The sequence below is a fragment of the Arvicanthis niloticus genome, chromosome 12 (genome assembly GCF_011762505.2).
Source record: "Arvicanthis niloticus isolate mArvNil1 chromosome 12, mArvNil1.pat.X, whole genome shotgun sequence".
NCBI classification, from domain to species: Eukaryota; Metazoa; Chordata; class Mammalia; order Rodentia; family Muridae; genus Arvicanthis; species Arvicanthis niloticus.
In genome coordinates, this window is record NC_047669.1 from 42320049 (window position 1) to 42336076 (window position 16028).

At 38.6% G+C, this 16028-nt stretch overlaps 1 protein-coding gene across 2 annotated transcripts in view; it reads right to left on the reverse strand.

Moving 5' to 3' along the window:
- The window catches only part of Col8a1 (collagen type VIII alpha 1 chain), a 134788-nt gene extending 133825 nt beyond the window's left edge, over positions 1-963 (reverse strand). The window contains exon 1 of one of the 2 annotated variants that reach the window (XM_034514890.2): positions 781-963. The gene's annotated coding sequence lies outside the window, so the exon portion shown is untranslated. The remainder of the gene's footprint in view (positions 1-780) is intronic. The other variant, XM_034514889.2, reaches the window with a different exon arrangement.
- Between the last annotated feature and the right edge of the window lie 15065 nt (positions 964-16028).

Below are 16028 nucleotides of genomic sequence, written 5' to 3' on the forward strand. Positions count from 1 at the left end.
GCACGGAAGAAATGTATAATCTGGCCTGCATGCTTTCTGAGAAACATATTGAAACACTTCATGTTTTAGGTGTGTATAGGCATCATAGAGTTCTCAGACACGTTCTTAGTCTCAGTACAAGTCTCATTTTAGGATACAGTAGAAAGGTAGCCCAGCAGTGGCTCATCCTGCCCCAGCTTGTAAACTGGGATTTGTTCTTTCCTATCTTCCAGCCTCCTGATTACTGTCCCCGGGCAAAGGGCACTGGTTCACATCATTTTTTCCGAGTAGTTAAACCTGGAAAGATACTTCTTAAAGGTCTCACAGAAGTTGTCTTGGGGGTTTGGAAAACATCACAAAATCATCAGCCGACCTTTTGACTGTGCTATTTTTAGAGAACTAATTGTGCTCCTTTAAAGTGCATTTTTTGACAATGGGACAGCTTCCCCTGCCCCTGCTGATATGTGAAATATTTACAATTAAAAACACAAGCATGATACCGCAAACAGATACATTTAACCTCAGAAACAGTCAGACAGACGGGGGCCCTCGGGGAAGGGGGTGGTGTGACTTAAAAAGAGAAAATATTTTTGTAATAGAAATGCTGTTGTTTCTGCCAAAAAGAAATTTTTATTTTACTGTTCAAACAGAAGTTTGTTTTCAAACCAGTTGCTAGTTAAGAAGCTCACTGTTCATCCCAGCATCCTTATGAATCAACTCTAAGTAAAAGCGTTGACCAGAAGAGACTCACTCAGGGCAGCAAACCCCTGTAGGTCAGCTGCCCAGAGAGAGTTATCTTACCTTGAGCACGTAAGATCTGGGAAACAGGGACTCGGGCTCCCACGGAGAGGACCGTGGAAGGGCTCTGATCCTCTGCGCTCTGCGGGTAACTTGCACTTGGCTTTTATGGACAGGTGGGCGGAGCTGTTCCTCACAGTAGGTGGGCAGGGATTGAGCCGGGCGGCGGGCGGGCTGCCCCCGTGGAGCTGGACACTTGTCTGGGGAGGGGCAGAAAGAGTAAAGTCTGAGCTTGCAGGGGTGGGGAGAGCCAGGGACTTTGGAGGGCGGCGGAGAATAGACAGGAGTGGAGAGACGAAGGAGGAGAGTAGGGAAATATACAGAGACCACAGAAGGGAAAGGTTGGGGAGGAAATGAATGGGGTTTAGGGAAGGGAAACTAAAGTAGAGGTAGGGGAGGAGAGAGATCAGGATTTGATTCTGGAAGATGGAATGGGTACTGGATTATTTTTCGGTTTTGTGTGACATTTTTGGCAGGGAGAGAAACCTGGGCGACTGTCAATAATAAAGGTGTTTTCCCTGTGATCGAAAAGCCAAGTAACCGCCCAAGAGAATTGAAGGGTTTTGAAAGTGAGGTAGATGCGAGAAAGATAGGCTTCTGGAAGAGGGGGGACGACGAGGACGTGCCTTATGCGTCCAGACAGAGGTGGGAGGGGATCGTCCCCGGGATCCCCAGACGCCCTGCCTCTGGGAGCTAGCTGGCTGCTGCAGCCTGGCTCACCCCTCCTAACTCCTGCTAGCCTCCTTCCACAGAAAGTTCTAAGCTAAGTGTGCAGCATCCAAGCAGCTCTAGAGATTGGTGCAGCTGTGAGGTCCAACTGCGGAGACAGCTCCGCACCAGCTCGTCCCTTCAACATCAACATCTGCTTATGTAACACAGGATGCCAGGGCTCGCTGTCCTCTGGTTATTTTTGGTATTAAAAAAAATATTCTCTCCTAGCTAGCAATTGAACAATGTTCGGTGTCATAGCTCTCTCCACTTGTCGTAGGCATAGAGAGGATTTAACCGACAAGTGAGAAGGGTCATGCTGAAGTTATTAAAAAATGTATTCAGAGAAAGAAAAACAAGGTCCTTTCGGTGCTGAGCGGTGACTCACTTCCCAGCCTAAGCTTGATTTTTGCCACCAAAGAAATCAAAGCATTTTAAAAGAGGACTTGAGACTCAGGTGAGAAACGGGGATCAGATAGAAGCCTTGGAGAAGAGGGGATGACCTTGATCACTGAAAACACACACACACACACACACACACACACACACACACACACACACCGCTCTTCAGAAGGCTCTGATCCATGCTGTGCTGTTTTCTAGCTAGCTCAAGCTGGCAACAGGCTAAGCTAGGGAGTTTAAAAACTCCTGCACTCCTCAGTGTGCCTGGAGCATGTTCATTGTTCTGAGGAAACTCTGTAGAGACTTATAGACTGTTCAATAGTATCCCCAGCCTCTCCTCCACAAGATGCCAGAGGACCACTCATCCAATAGTCTCCTTCTGCTAGGTGTGAAAAAAAAAATGGCCTTGGACTTAGCCATAGGATTCTGAGGAGCAAAAACTCTCCACTAAGAAAGAGCCACCAGCCTAGTAAAGGTCCACAGTATAAGAAAGAATTGTAAAAGAATCTATTAAGAAAATACTAGTGTGTGCCACCGGGATAATAATACTACCTGCCGCCACATGTGCTAAATTTACACTGGACTTAGTTTTTTACAGACTTACTCCCATCTGTCTGCCTGGAGAGCCCAGAGCCTCAACCAATGGTTCCTTTGTAAGAATTCCAAGCTTTGGTTGAATGGATTTGTTTGGAAGTCAACATGCAGAAACTGATGCGATTCAGAGAGGGAGGATGGTCAAGCATACACAAAATAGAAGCAATTTTAATTTTCATCAATACACAAATTTGGCATCATATATATATATATATATATATATATATATATATACATACATATATGATGCACATATGTGTGTGTGTATGTTTTTCTGGTCCTCCTAATCAGCTTCATTTAAGAAAATGTCTGGCTATAACAAGCTATATCTATTGGTTTACTAGCCAGCAAAATACAAATGCTCAATAAATGTCACCTGGACCAACTGAGTGAATTGTTCTAATGAGCATGGGCATACAGACAATGAGCAGCAGTTGTTCATTTAATGGGTAAATGAAGAATGAGGATGGGTAAAACTTTCACATAAACTATTTTATCCAGTTAGTTGTTACCTCTGTCTTGTTTTTGTTGTTGTTTTTTTTTTTTTTCCATGATTCAATTTTCCTTCTTAAATAGTATATCTTTTAGGGATGTGTCCAAATCCATTAAGTGAAGTCTACAAAATGAATAATAACCTTCATTACCAGAACTGAGAATAAAGACTACATTATTTGTTTTGGGGCTGAACCATGAAACCAAATATAATTTTATAGGCATAGTGTTACTTCTTATGAGTCTTTCTTTAATTTAGCAAGGAAATGTATTCTGAGCAAACAAAAGAGGGGCTACAGGAGGGTCTGTGTGATAAAAAAATATTAGCAAATATTCCCACAGGATTATAGAAAATAATCTTTTAATGCATCTTGCACATTCCAGTTCCATCACATAGTTGTGAAAAGTAAGGGGCGGGGCTTGGGGGAACAAGACAAGAAAAGCACATTCGCAGAGAAGGCGGCCTCCAGCTGCAGGCTGGAGTTTTCTTTTCCTTTTTTCATCCTTTACCCTATTATTCTGAACCTGAATATCCAGCCAACATAGCAAAGGCACTCCTTTCATTTTGTCTGGATGGTGCCAACGATTAGTTCATTTCTCCAGTTCACACTTGCCCGAGTCTGATTCAGTAGCAGATCTGGACAACAAGTTGTGAATCCAGGAATGGATGATCTCTGTGCAGACTCTCAGAGTGCTCTTCCTCAAATCTCTTCAAAGGGGACTGAGCCTTGAAGTGGGTTCCCTGGTGAAAGGAAAGGAAAGGATCAAATGACAACATGCTATGCCCTGAACTTGCTATCATGTGGATATATGAAGAGCTACACATGATGGCTATTTCCAAGTCCTTGGTGGATATAAATTTTTCCTCATATTTTTTTTTGTGTGTGTGTGGTTAATTTATGATCAATCAAACATATATATTGATTGATACACATAGATATCTTAAGAATGGACATGGCAGTGTAGGGTATTTAAAACAAAGAAAAACGAGTGTATAGATTTGTTTTCACAGAAGGGAAAAAGCATACATTCCTGACAGTTGAGTAGTAGAGAGTCCAAGGAAGAGGCAGTATCTGAGCTGAGCCATACCAAGTAGCATTTGGATAGATCAGGATTGAATGGTAGTACTTTCTGGATAAGAGAGGAACATTGGGAAAGGAACAGGGATATTCAGAACAAGTGACCTAGCTGTCAGGACTTTAGAGGAGGGCTGTTTAGTAGAATGATGAAGTTAAGCAGTTTAAGAGTAGTGAGATTAGTGTGTGAAAGACCTTAAATGTTTAATCATTTGTTTAACTATTTTCTAGACCATGGTCACTGAAAACTCAAGAGTTACCAAGGTTTCATTTTACTTTTAATATAGGTTCTTTTATTGTAACTTTACAGATGTTTACCGATGAATTCTTATCTATGCTCCCTGAGATATCACATACAGAGAGAAAAACTAAGTACCTGTGTTTTGCAGATATGGAAATCTGAAACAGTGATGGCTTTAGCTCTATTTACTTATTGTGTCCTGAAACAGTTGCAAGAAAGCGATGGGAAGGTGAGAGACTTCTCTAGGGCATAAGTAGAATGCCAGGTGGGGCTAATATAAGGGTGATGTCTGCTTCATGTGTCAGAGGGGCACAAGTTCTTTTTCTGTTGTTGGTTCAAGTGACCCTCCAACATATCTGCATCCTTTAGTTTTCAAGGGTTTCTGGAAAAGCTGCATATCCACATCGATGTTTTTACATAGCTGACTTTCAGTTATGTGTATCTATTTTCCCCAGCAGATTTCAAGCTCTAATGACTCTTCTTGTCTGTCACTCAATGGTGCTTAAAAATGCACATGAGATTGGCTTTCGGTGTAAGCAAGAACCACAGACAGGTATTTTTGCTTGAAGCAAATAGGGTGATTTCAAGTGTGGTAGGTAAAACTTTACTTTCTATCATGTGACCCATCAGTCTTAAGACGGTGTTAGGCATCAACAAATGTGAACCTGGTCACTAAGGCTCTTAAACACACAATGTTCCTAGGTTTTTAGGATAGGGTTTTATTTATAAAGATTGAAAATTCATTTACTGCTCAGAAGGAAAAGCACACTTACCATTTATTCCTAAAAGCTGTTGGATTTTATGAGTCACTATTGTCTCGTTGGCTCAGAGAACAGAGCTGACTGACATGGTAGATCCCACAGATGACCTCCTCAGACTCCCATTGGCTTTGTAAACAGCATTTGGTAACAAGATAGAAAATCTGAGGTTCATATCCAGCTCTGGAGCTAACCACCCGAGAGAACTGGGTGACAGGTTTTTATCATGTTTGAAATCAGTACCCGTTAGTATAAAAAAAGACGTTTACCCAGACACTCTCTACGTTTTCCTTCATCATGTACATGCGTGCTCCGTACATCTGGTCTTCGGACACTCTACAGACTCAGCATGCCCGTGATGTCAAACAACAGTCAGTGATGCACAAGCTTGATTTGGGGCATTGGAGTAGGTTTTATAATCCATCATCCCAAGGTTTGCTACAAGGGGATATGGCCAAGTGATAAAACCTCATCTGTATTCTAGGTTCAGATTCCTAAAAGGTGAAGTTATACTATCGTCACATGACCAGGAACATTGCCTTCTGAATTTCACAGCTTGGCAGAAGTCTCCCAGACATAGCCATTAGCCTTTTAACTCTTTTCCTTGGAATCTTATGGCACTTCTCTTTCGGTTGAGAGAAATGTAACTGTATCGTACAGATGCCTGTGCTCTGAAGTCTTCCCACTGCCAGATGTGCTTGGCAGCCAATTAACTGTGCTTGATGACTTAAGAAACTATCCTATCCTCACTGTGAGTGCCCCCTTCCCTTCAGTGCTATGCTCTTTTATTAATTCGATTGAGAAAATTGTATGGCTCCCTCTTTTATGACGATTAGAGTAAAAACCTAGGCCCTGTACATGTTAGGTAAACTCTCCACCACCGAGCTACAGCCTCAGCCCTGATTACCATTTTCACTCTGGACAAAACTACAGTGTCTTCTAGATTCTCAAATGACTAGATTTTTATTAAGGACTTTGAACCTTTTTCTAGACCTTACCTTTCCCGTAACAAGCTTCATCTGAAGTACTCCCAACCTTTTCTTATTCTTTAATGAATTTCTGTGTGGGACTTCTCTTTGGGGCACTGCAATGGAGGCACAGCCTGTTGCTTCTGCTGTTCATCAGAATCGGCATGGACATTATCTTTCAGGCAGGAAGGAAATACTGTTTTGATATGTGCTGTCTTGAAACCTACTTAAAATATGTGAACTATTTTAATTTTAGCCTCCTAGCCTTCCTTTCTTTTCTCTTTTCTTTTCTTCTCCTCCCTCTTCTTCTCCTTCTCCTCCTCTTCCTCCTCCTCCTTCTCCTTCTTCCTCCCTCCTCCTCCTCCTCCTCCTCCTCCTCCTCCTCCTCCTCCTCTTCCTCCTCCTCTTCCTCCTTCTTCTTCTTTTAGAGAACACTTTGCAGTCCAGGTCCTTGACTTCTTTTTTGTACATACATGCTGGGTGACATTGTAGATTCTTCCAGTTGTACCATGGTAATACTTACAGGGCATTCCTTTTTAAACAGTGCCCATTCCCTTGATGTCTACAATATCACCCTTCTTGTAGCTTTGCATGTATGTGGCCAAGGAACTCCATGTTTCCTAAACGGCCTAGAGAACATATACCGAGTGCTTCTTTTCTTTTGTGTTGGTCATTTCAGTGAGTTACTGAAAGATGGCTGCCTGAAAGGAAGAGGAAGGGGCTGCATGCTCTTACAAAGTTCCTAGCCTTTCCTTAATGAATAACTACTCTCTCTCTCTCTCTCTCTCTCTCTCTCTCTCTCTCTCTCTCTCTTTCTCTCTCTCTGTCTCTCTCCTGCCCCGGCATTAACAAATTAACTCAATGGTTGTGGTGAAAATATAGATACCATGAAACCCTAGTTTCAGTCCTGTTAGATTTTACCAGAGGAATTGGAATCATTTTCTTTTAGCTTCATCTGTTTGTTTATCCTCTGCATTGGAATTTTCTTAGTTTATTAAGTTTTAAATTTAATTGCCCTTTTATTTTTGTACCCTTTCAGAATTTTACTTTTATTTGACTGTCTGTGCTAGACTTTTTATCATAGAGTTTCAGGTGGGTTCTGGGTTATCATTTAGTCAGTAAGAAGACTTCAGGATGAGAGAAGCCTACGGTCACTCCCTACCTTCTCTGTGACAGGACCGGGAATGTTCTTACTGGTGGGGCACTTCTGATGATATCTTTGCATAAATAAATACTAGTTTTATGTTAATTTGTGATACCCTCCTTTTCTTCTGGCTGGAACTTAATTAAGTTCCTAATTTTAGAGGTAACAGAGACTATAAACTTGAAATCATGAAACCGTATAAATTGAAACACTAGCACAACCTACACTCTAATACATATTTGGTGATTCCTTTCCATTCGGGCCTTTGCATGCTACACATTTTAAAGATTCCAGAATGCATTTTTCTTTATTCTTTTTCATGGCAAACAAAATATAGGCTTATGTCTAAAAATAGTAAATAGTGAGTATTTTAGATATCCTTTTTGGTTCAGAAATATGGATATTTTTATGGGGTTCTGGGAATTAAAAGTAGGGGTCATAATTTTTAAAATTAATACCACTATGAGTGGGTTTACTCATAAATTAAAATTTAGAGACTAAAGAGGAAATGGACCTAGCCTATTATAATAAGCACCTCATTGATGAACATCAACTTTCCTGTTCCCTCTGGACAATAATGGTGCTCAGTGGGACTCCACTCCTGGGATATTAAGAGATGTTATGGGGAAAAGTATTTTCTATCCATTTATGGTCCAGAAATTCTGAATTCTGAATCATTAAAGTTAAGCACATTCTTTTTTTTTTTTTTTTTTTTTTTTTTTTTTTTTTTTTTTTTTTTTTTTTTTTTTTTTTTTTTTTTTGGTATGGTTTCTCTTTGTTGCCCTGGCTTTTTGCAGAACAGGCTGGCCTCAAACGCAGAGATCTCCCTGCCTCTGGCTTCTTGGTGCTGAGATTAAAGGTGTGTGCCACCACCACCTAGCTTTGCAGATTTCCTTTAAAACATTTCTTTTATCATTTGAAAATTTCATAGACGAATACTGTATTTACATAATTTCCTCTGTCCTCCTCCTCGCATCTCCTTCCTCTCCCAACTTCCCCTCAAAATTGTGAATGCTTCTTCTTTAACTATTATAGATGTATATGTATGTGTGTGTGTGTGTAATTACAACTTGCTGAGTCCATTTAGCTTTGCTCTTGTGTGTGTGTGTGTGTGTGTGTGTGTGTTGTGTCTGTGTCTAGGACTGACCGCTTGGCACTGGATAGCCTATTATGGGGCTTGTCCCTGGAAAAGACTGATTATTATTCCTCTTATTGTGGCCATTATACATCTGTGGCTCTTTATTTAGCAGTTGGGGCCTTGTGAGACTTTCCCCATCCCCTTAGGATTGCCACCTGGTGTCAATGTGCTGGTCTCACTTAGGTAACCATATTGTTAGGATTTCAAGGGGTCCTGTCATTTATAAAACTCACTCCCTTGAAGCAGAAATTCTGATCTTCTGGCTCATATAATCTTTTAGTCTCTTCTTTCATAATGTTCCCTGAGCCTTAAGTATAGGAGTGATGGTGTAGATGTTTCCGTCGTAGCTCTGCACCAGTACAGCTTGACCACACTTCGACTGGATGATGTGTTTTTTCAGATTCTGAAATGTGGATACTATGTTTGTTTTCTCCCCCTGACATTATTGATCACAAAAATAATCCCAATATGCTGCCAACTTGCCAAGGGATGCCTCCAAGAACAGGTGCACTGAAGTCCCTAAGATGGGCAATACTGTGAGAAGAGAAAAACAAACAAACAAACAAACAAACAAACAAAACAATCTGCTCTAGTAGGGAGACTATGAATATGAACATTACTCTTCGATAAATACAGATAGCACTTGGGCCTTTTCAAAGCATTTTCATGCACTTCAACTTCTTTCTTTCCCCATTATCCATGCTTAGTGTAGTTTAAGTATCATTTTCCAGCTTGGAAGATGAAGAAAGGCACTCATTATGTAATAGTTGCTGCTTTAATGTTAGAGAAAACTGGGCTCTGTGGGAGAGCAGAGCTGTGGCTGGACACCATTCGTAATCATGGAGTTGAACTTTTCTCCATTTCTTATTTCATAAATAGTTCCTGTGTTCCCAGAGGAGCCATTTCTAATGTGCAGCATGATGGCTTCATGATTCCAGATACCTTAGTCCCACACGGAGGGAGACATGCATTAGCTGTTTTGACTTGGTGTTACTATGACAAGACTTTTGCCTGAACCAAATAAATCAACTCAATGTTGGTTCATAATGGAATTTGGTGAAAAGGAGTCCTTTCTGAAATTCAACAAAAGCATCCTATGCACAGCTCCATATTCTATACAGACTTGTCACAGAAACTCATTGGGGACCATTTGGAAAATTCTCTTTACTCCTATATCTTCTATGGAAAAAAGTGACTGGCACCAAAGGGATTCAATTCCTGATGTCACTGAATGGCACAGTTTGATACAGTCATTAAGCTCAACATAAAATTATAGAATTAGTCTAAGATTGTAAGCATTAAGCAATACAAATACACTGAAGTGGCTCTTCTGACACCAAAAATAGATCTTCCACTGGAGTGTGATGTTCAAGTGCCAAAGTCGGACTGAGACCCTGAAGTTATCTCCTGGCTGGAGAATTAGGGTCAGTTTGCTGGGGACACTTAACTTAATGAGCAAGATAAAGTATTGGAGAAAAGATTCTTGGGATATTTAATTATTCATGACTCAAAGAGCATAACTAGAAGACTCGGGTGGAAACTTGACTTGTTAGGGCAAGTTAAGAGTCAACATATGTATCTTTCCCTTCCCACCACATACAGTAGCCACCCTTTAAATGTTGACAAAGAAGTGAGAAATCCAATGAGAATTTAAAATTTAAGTTTCACCTTGCATTTGGACGGACATTTGTGCAGTAAAGAAGCTTATCTGGGTAGTAGGGGAAACCAACATAAAATTTCAGTTTAGCCAGAGATAGTCTGTATTAGTGGAAATATCAACTCAACATCAAGGTACAGGTGAAGCTATAATTCTAGTGGCAGGCTAAATTGACTCTTTTTGGCTCACAGTGTATCATAGTTTTTCAAGTCCCTAGAGCAAGATTCATGAGACTAGGGTTTAAGACTCTTGTCATTTCCATCAACTCTCACAATGAATTAGTAGGGCTTGCTGCTCTGGTTCCTATTTATGACAAGGGATTATTTTTAGCAAATCCAGCATTTTGGCAGTCTGCCTGTTATTTGCATGTCAGTTTATAGTATATAGTAATGGAGAATGAAAGGCTTGACTTCCCAGAGATGAGTATATTAATGTCTGGGTTATCGTGAAACTGACTCTGTGTGCTTCGCTTGTCACCAACTCATTAAAGCCAGTCTTCAAAAAGGGATTGCCAAACTTCTTGGCATGCACATCTATTATCCATATATGGGAATCATTAGACTATGTAAATGCGGCCTTTCTGTATTCATCTGTGCTTCGTATTCACTGGATAGAGTTACTCAGTAGTATAAATAAACCATGAAGTCTTAGACTAAAAAGATCTTTGGACTGGGGAATAATATAAGTTTTATTTTAAGTGTGTTTGTTGCTTCCATATGAGTTTTTGTTTATGTTTTGGACTACAGCCACTGCCACCATTGTGCAAAAGCCAGAAGGAAATTTCACCGGGTGTTTCTTGTAGAGGTTGTGAATTATTATACTTCATCAGTTTTTACTGGAGCACATTGAGTCGGGAAACTCAGATGCAGCACAGAGCTACAGCTTTCTCTTTCATAAAGGTTGTTTCATGAGCTGAGTATGGTCTTACCTACTTATATTTCTTAATAGATAAAAACTATATGCATATGGTTATATTCTTTTATGACAGTGTATATCAATCCTTTTCTTCTCTCTCTCTCTCTCTCTCTCTCTCTCTCTCTCTCTCTCTCTCTCTCTCTCGTTCCAGAGAAACACCTGGCCAGTACTTGCACTTAAAGAAAAGGATTAAAACTATGTCTTATATCATAACTAAAATCCTTACGTTTTCTAGCATTTGCCAGTACATTTATTCCTTTACCTTAGGAAAGGCATTCTGATGAGCACGGGCATTTTCAGATTATCAGGATGAGAACAACTATACACAAGGACGGCCTTCTATAGTTCAGAGTATATTAGAATGAAGATATTCTTTTATTTACTACCACACTTACTTATTTATAACTTGACCATCTTTTTTTCTTATACTTAGCTATGGTGATAGGAAGAGTAACGGCCCTTGTCATTGAAGACTTTATCTAGTGGAAAGGGTTGAATTATGAACCTTAGACTGGAGACTTTTATCCCAGGTTAACTAGACGGGCATGAAGTAGATGTGGAACAGATTTCCGAGCTACAGTTAGAGGAACAGATTTCAGAAGTGAGCAAGGGACAACGAGATGCTTCTTCATTTGCTTTATGAAAGGGCTTCATCAGCTGGGTAATGTGGGTAGACTTTAGAAACTGAGAAAGATAAGGGAACAGATTAGTCCTTAGAGACTCTACAAGACTATCAGCCTGACAATGTCTTAATTTTAGCCAGAAAGATGCATATCCAATACAAGTTTAAATATCTGTAAGATAATAAATTTATGATGTTTTAATCCACTGATGCTGTGGTTATTTGATGTAACAGCAATAGAAAACTAACAATTCTCCACCCAGCCATGATTTTTGGTGCTTTTGCAATTGGCTGCAACACCTCTCACCTCATATCTTCTCTATTGTGACCTACATTGTTAGTCTTATCTCTTAGACCTCAGATGAAATGGCATTCATTGCTTGATGTTGGATACTAAATAAAACACCACTGGCTTTAGTTTCTTTCTCTCTCTCTCTCTTTTTTTTTTGCCACAGTTTTTTTCCCAACCTATTTTTCCCATTTGTGGTTTTCTTTTCCTATTACATCTCATCAAGTTTATTTTGGATGCCAAGGATTATTAGTTATTGGCTGGCTAAAACCTGTCTATCTGACACTATTATTCAGTTTTCTGTGGTTAAGCATGTTCTAGTTAAATAACAGTTATTCACCGTTTCACCTGCAACTTGCACATTAGAAAACTAATCCATTTAAGGAAGGAGAGATCGTTCTGTAGAAAGACAATCCGCTTCCAAATGTTAGAAACTTATGAAATCCCCAGGTCGATTGGTTGAAGGCTTGGTACCATAGTTTCTCATAGGAGTTGTGGAGCAGTTATCTTCAAAGTCACTGTTCACATACATGACTCTAAAAGAGCCATGCATATGACATCAGCAATAACCTGGCTTAGAAGTAACATGATATTTGGTTTCTCAACAAACCAATCTCAAAGACCCGTTTAAGAGATGTACTGGTTAACTTTTTGTCAACTGGACATAAGGTAGAATCATCTCGAAACTCGGAATGCCAATAGACAAATTGGTTTCATTAGACTGGCCTGTAAGCAAGCATTTTCTTGATTAATGACTAACATTGTAGGGCCCAGCCCACTGTAGGCAGTACCACCCTTGGGTTGTATAAGAAAGCAAGTTGAGCAAGCCATAAGGAACAATCCAGTAAGCAGTGTTCTTCCATAGCCTCTACTTCAGGTCCTGCATCCAAGTTTCTACCGGGAGTTCCTTCTCTGACTTTTCCTTATGATATACTGTAAAGTATACAATGAATTAAACCTTTTCCTTCTCTGAGTTGCTGTGGGTCATGCTTTTTATCTCAGTAATGAAAAATTGAATGAGAACAAAAAAACTATATAGCATTAAGTGTGTGATTATATGGAAGGTAGCCATTGCTAAGTGCTCATAACACTCCAAAAGAAGCAACGGATAATAGCTTCAAATGTACTAAGTGTATGTACAAAACACTCTCTTATAATAGGGGTTTATTGAAGCATTCTTGGTCATGAAGTTGCAAAATGGCAAACTCTACTATCTTTTCATCTTATTTCACTAATGGTTGATGAACCTAAACATCAGAAACACAAAAGATTTTGTTGTGTCCTTATCTGGATGAAAAAAAAAAAAAAACAAAAACAAACCACAAAAATACCACTAGAGATAAAAAAAAGTGGATGTGATAGAGATTCTAATGAAACTAAAAAAAATTACTAAAACACAACATTAAAAATTTTCTAGAATCAAATAAAAATCAAAATATAATTTATTAGAGTATTTGAAGAATAGCTGAGGGAATTCAAAGAGAAAAGTTCACATCTATGTGTATTTACTTTTTAAAAAAAGTTGGACAAATATAAAATGACCCAGTTATAGACCTTAAGCTCTTAGAAGGTCTAGGCACACAAAGAATACTAGACATCCCCCATACACACAGAGATGTACACAGAGATATTCAGAGACAGAGAGAATGAATATCATGTTATAAGATTAATTAAATGAAATCTAAAAAAGAATACATAGAAGCAACTTTTTGAAACTTTGAAAACCAAACAAGATTGACAAATCCTTAGCCTATCCAACCAAATGAAAGAGAAGGCCAAAATTAATACCACTAGAGATGAAAAGGTAGATGTGATAGAGACCCCAATGAGTATCTCAGACTCCTAACAAAGAGAGTCCCATACTGAATAGAATCACTACTGAATTCTACCAAACCTGTAAAGAAGAGTTAACTAACATCAGCATTGCTCAAACTGTTCTATTAAGAACAAAAGGAAGAAAAGATAATGAACTAATTCTAAAAGCCAGCATTACCTTCATACCCCAAACCAGATAAGGACAGGAAAAAAGTAAACTATAAACCAAATTCCCCAATGAGCATAGACACAAAAGTTCTCAATAAGAGTTTTACAGAATAGAATTTATGAACATATTAAGATCATACACCATGTCCAATTTGGTGTCATTCCCAGAGTGCAAGAATGGCTCAACTTATGTAAATTAATAGATGTAATGCAGCATAGAAATGAGTTAAGTGTAGAAGTCACTTGATCATCTAAACAGATGCATGAAAGGCTTTTAGATATAGCCTGACATTCTTTAATGATGAGAACACTGAAGAAACTAGGGGTAAATAAAACCTCCCTTCACATAATAAAGGCTATACAGGACAAAACTATGACCAACATTATAATTAATAGGGAAACATTGAGTTTTTCCTTTAGAACTATGACCAAGACAAATATATCCGTTCTCTGCTTCCACTCAACATAATGCTTAGAGTCTAAGCTACAGAAAGAGAAAGAAATAAAAGGGACATACAGAGAAAAAGATAAAGTCAAATTACATCTCTTGTGGGATGATATAAACCTCTGCTTGAAAGACTGAAGATATCACCAGAAAATTCTTAGATGTAATGTACGTTTTCAGCAAGGTAGCCCATACAAAATCAAAACAAAAATAGTTTTGATATGCTAATATAAAAACTTGCTTAGAAAGAAATAAAGAAAAATTATATACACAGTAGTTTAAATATATATCTTGAAATAAACCTAACCTAGGAGCAAAATGTTATAGTTAAAGATAGAAATTATAGAAGACACTAGAAGGAAAGGCCTTTCTGGTTTCTGTTTTGGCACAATCAATGTTATGAAAATGACTATTTTCCCCAATATCAGCCTACAGCTCTAATACCACTCCCAGCACAAGTTCAATGACATTCTTCACTGACTAGAAAGAGAGTATGAAAATTCATATGGAAGTACAAAAGATACCAAATAGCCAAAGAACTCTTAAGAAGAAAAGCAACACCGAGGGCCCATAATACCCAAACTCAAATAATACTATCGAGCCACAGTGACAGAGTCAATATGCTACTTGGCATGAAAACAGACACATGGACAGTAAACTACAACTACATACACTCGGGGAATATGTAAACAAAAAGAAAAAATCAGTTTCTCAACAAATGGTGCAAGGCAAATTAGATGTCTTACCTTAGATCCATATGTCTTACTTTACACACACACACACACACACACACACACACACACACACACACACACTTCAAAATGGGCAAAAGACTTTAACATGTAACCTACAGTGATGAAACAGAGCTGTGGACTGAAAAGAGTATTACTAGTTTTTTAATTGCAAACTGTTAAATTAACACTGAGATGTGAGCATCAGATCTATGACTCATCCTTGGGACAAACAAAATTCTGGGGAACACAGATAACAAGAGTTGGCTCCTCAGTCAGATGCTTCTTGATATACAGTCATTCATATTTAATTTGATATTGCAGTATAATTAAATGCCATTGCAAGAAAGAAAACAAATGCTGTGAAAAATCCAACAAGGGAGCAGCCTGATATTTCTAGAGACATTTAAAGAGTTCTCCAAAGCTGGGATCTTGCGCATGTTTGTTGTTTGATGGGGCAATTATATTGCTCATCTAGTCATGTGACTCCATAGTTATTTAAGTTTCTTTATCTTACTATAATAACTTTGATAACTAGAGTTTAGAAAGAAAGACATTATTGATACTCAAAGACAACAGTGATAACAACATGAGACTAACAAAGAAATGACTACTAAGAAAGAAGGATTTCTGACATCATCATATTTATTCAGTATTTGTTACAAAGTAGAATTGAAGAACAGTAACTACTACCTTGGTAATAAATAGCATAGTTCACTTCCCCAAGAACATATTATTTCACAAATCACTAATATGGTTTTTAGGGGGTATATTGTAGAAACACTTGTGCCTTCAGCATCTAGAAAAATGTCTAACATATAAAAGCCAAACAGTAACTATTGACAACTTATTAACTGAATCACAGGGGCTTCTGATTTTTTATTTATTTTTAACGTTTCTATTTTATGCTATTAAGTCTTAATAGAGAAAATAATTTGCATTTGTTTAAAATATATACACCAACAAATTTATAAGCACTATAGCAATTAACATAGTGAGCATATACATCACTCCAACTTTCTTGATCCCTTTTTGTCAACTGCTTTTATTGTTCTTGATCCCATACCATCTCCTCAAGCAACGATGGC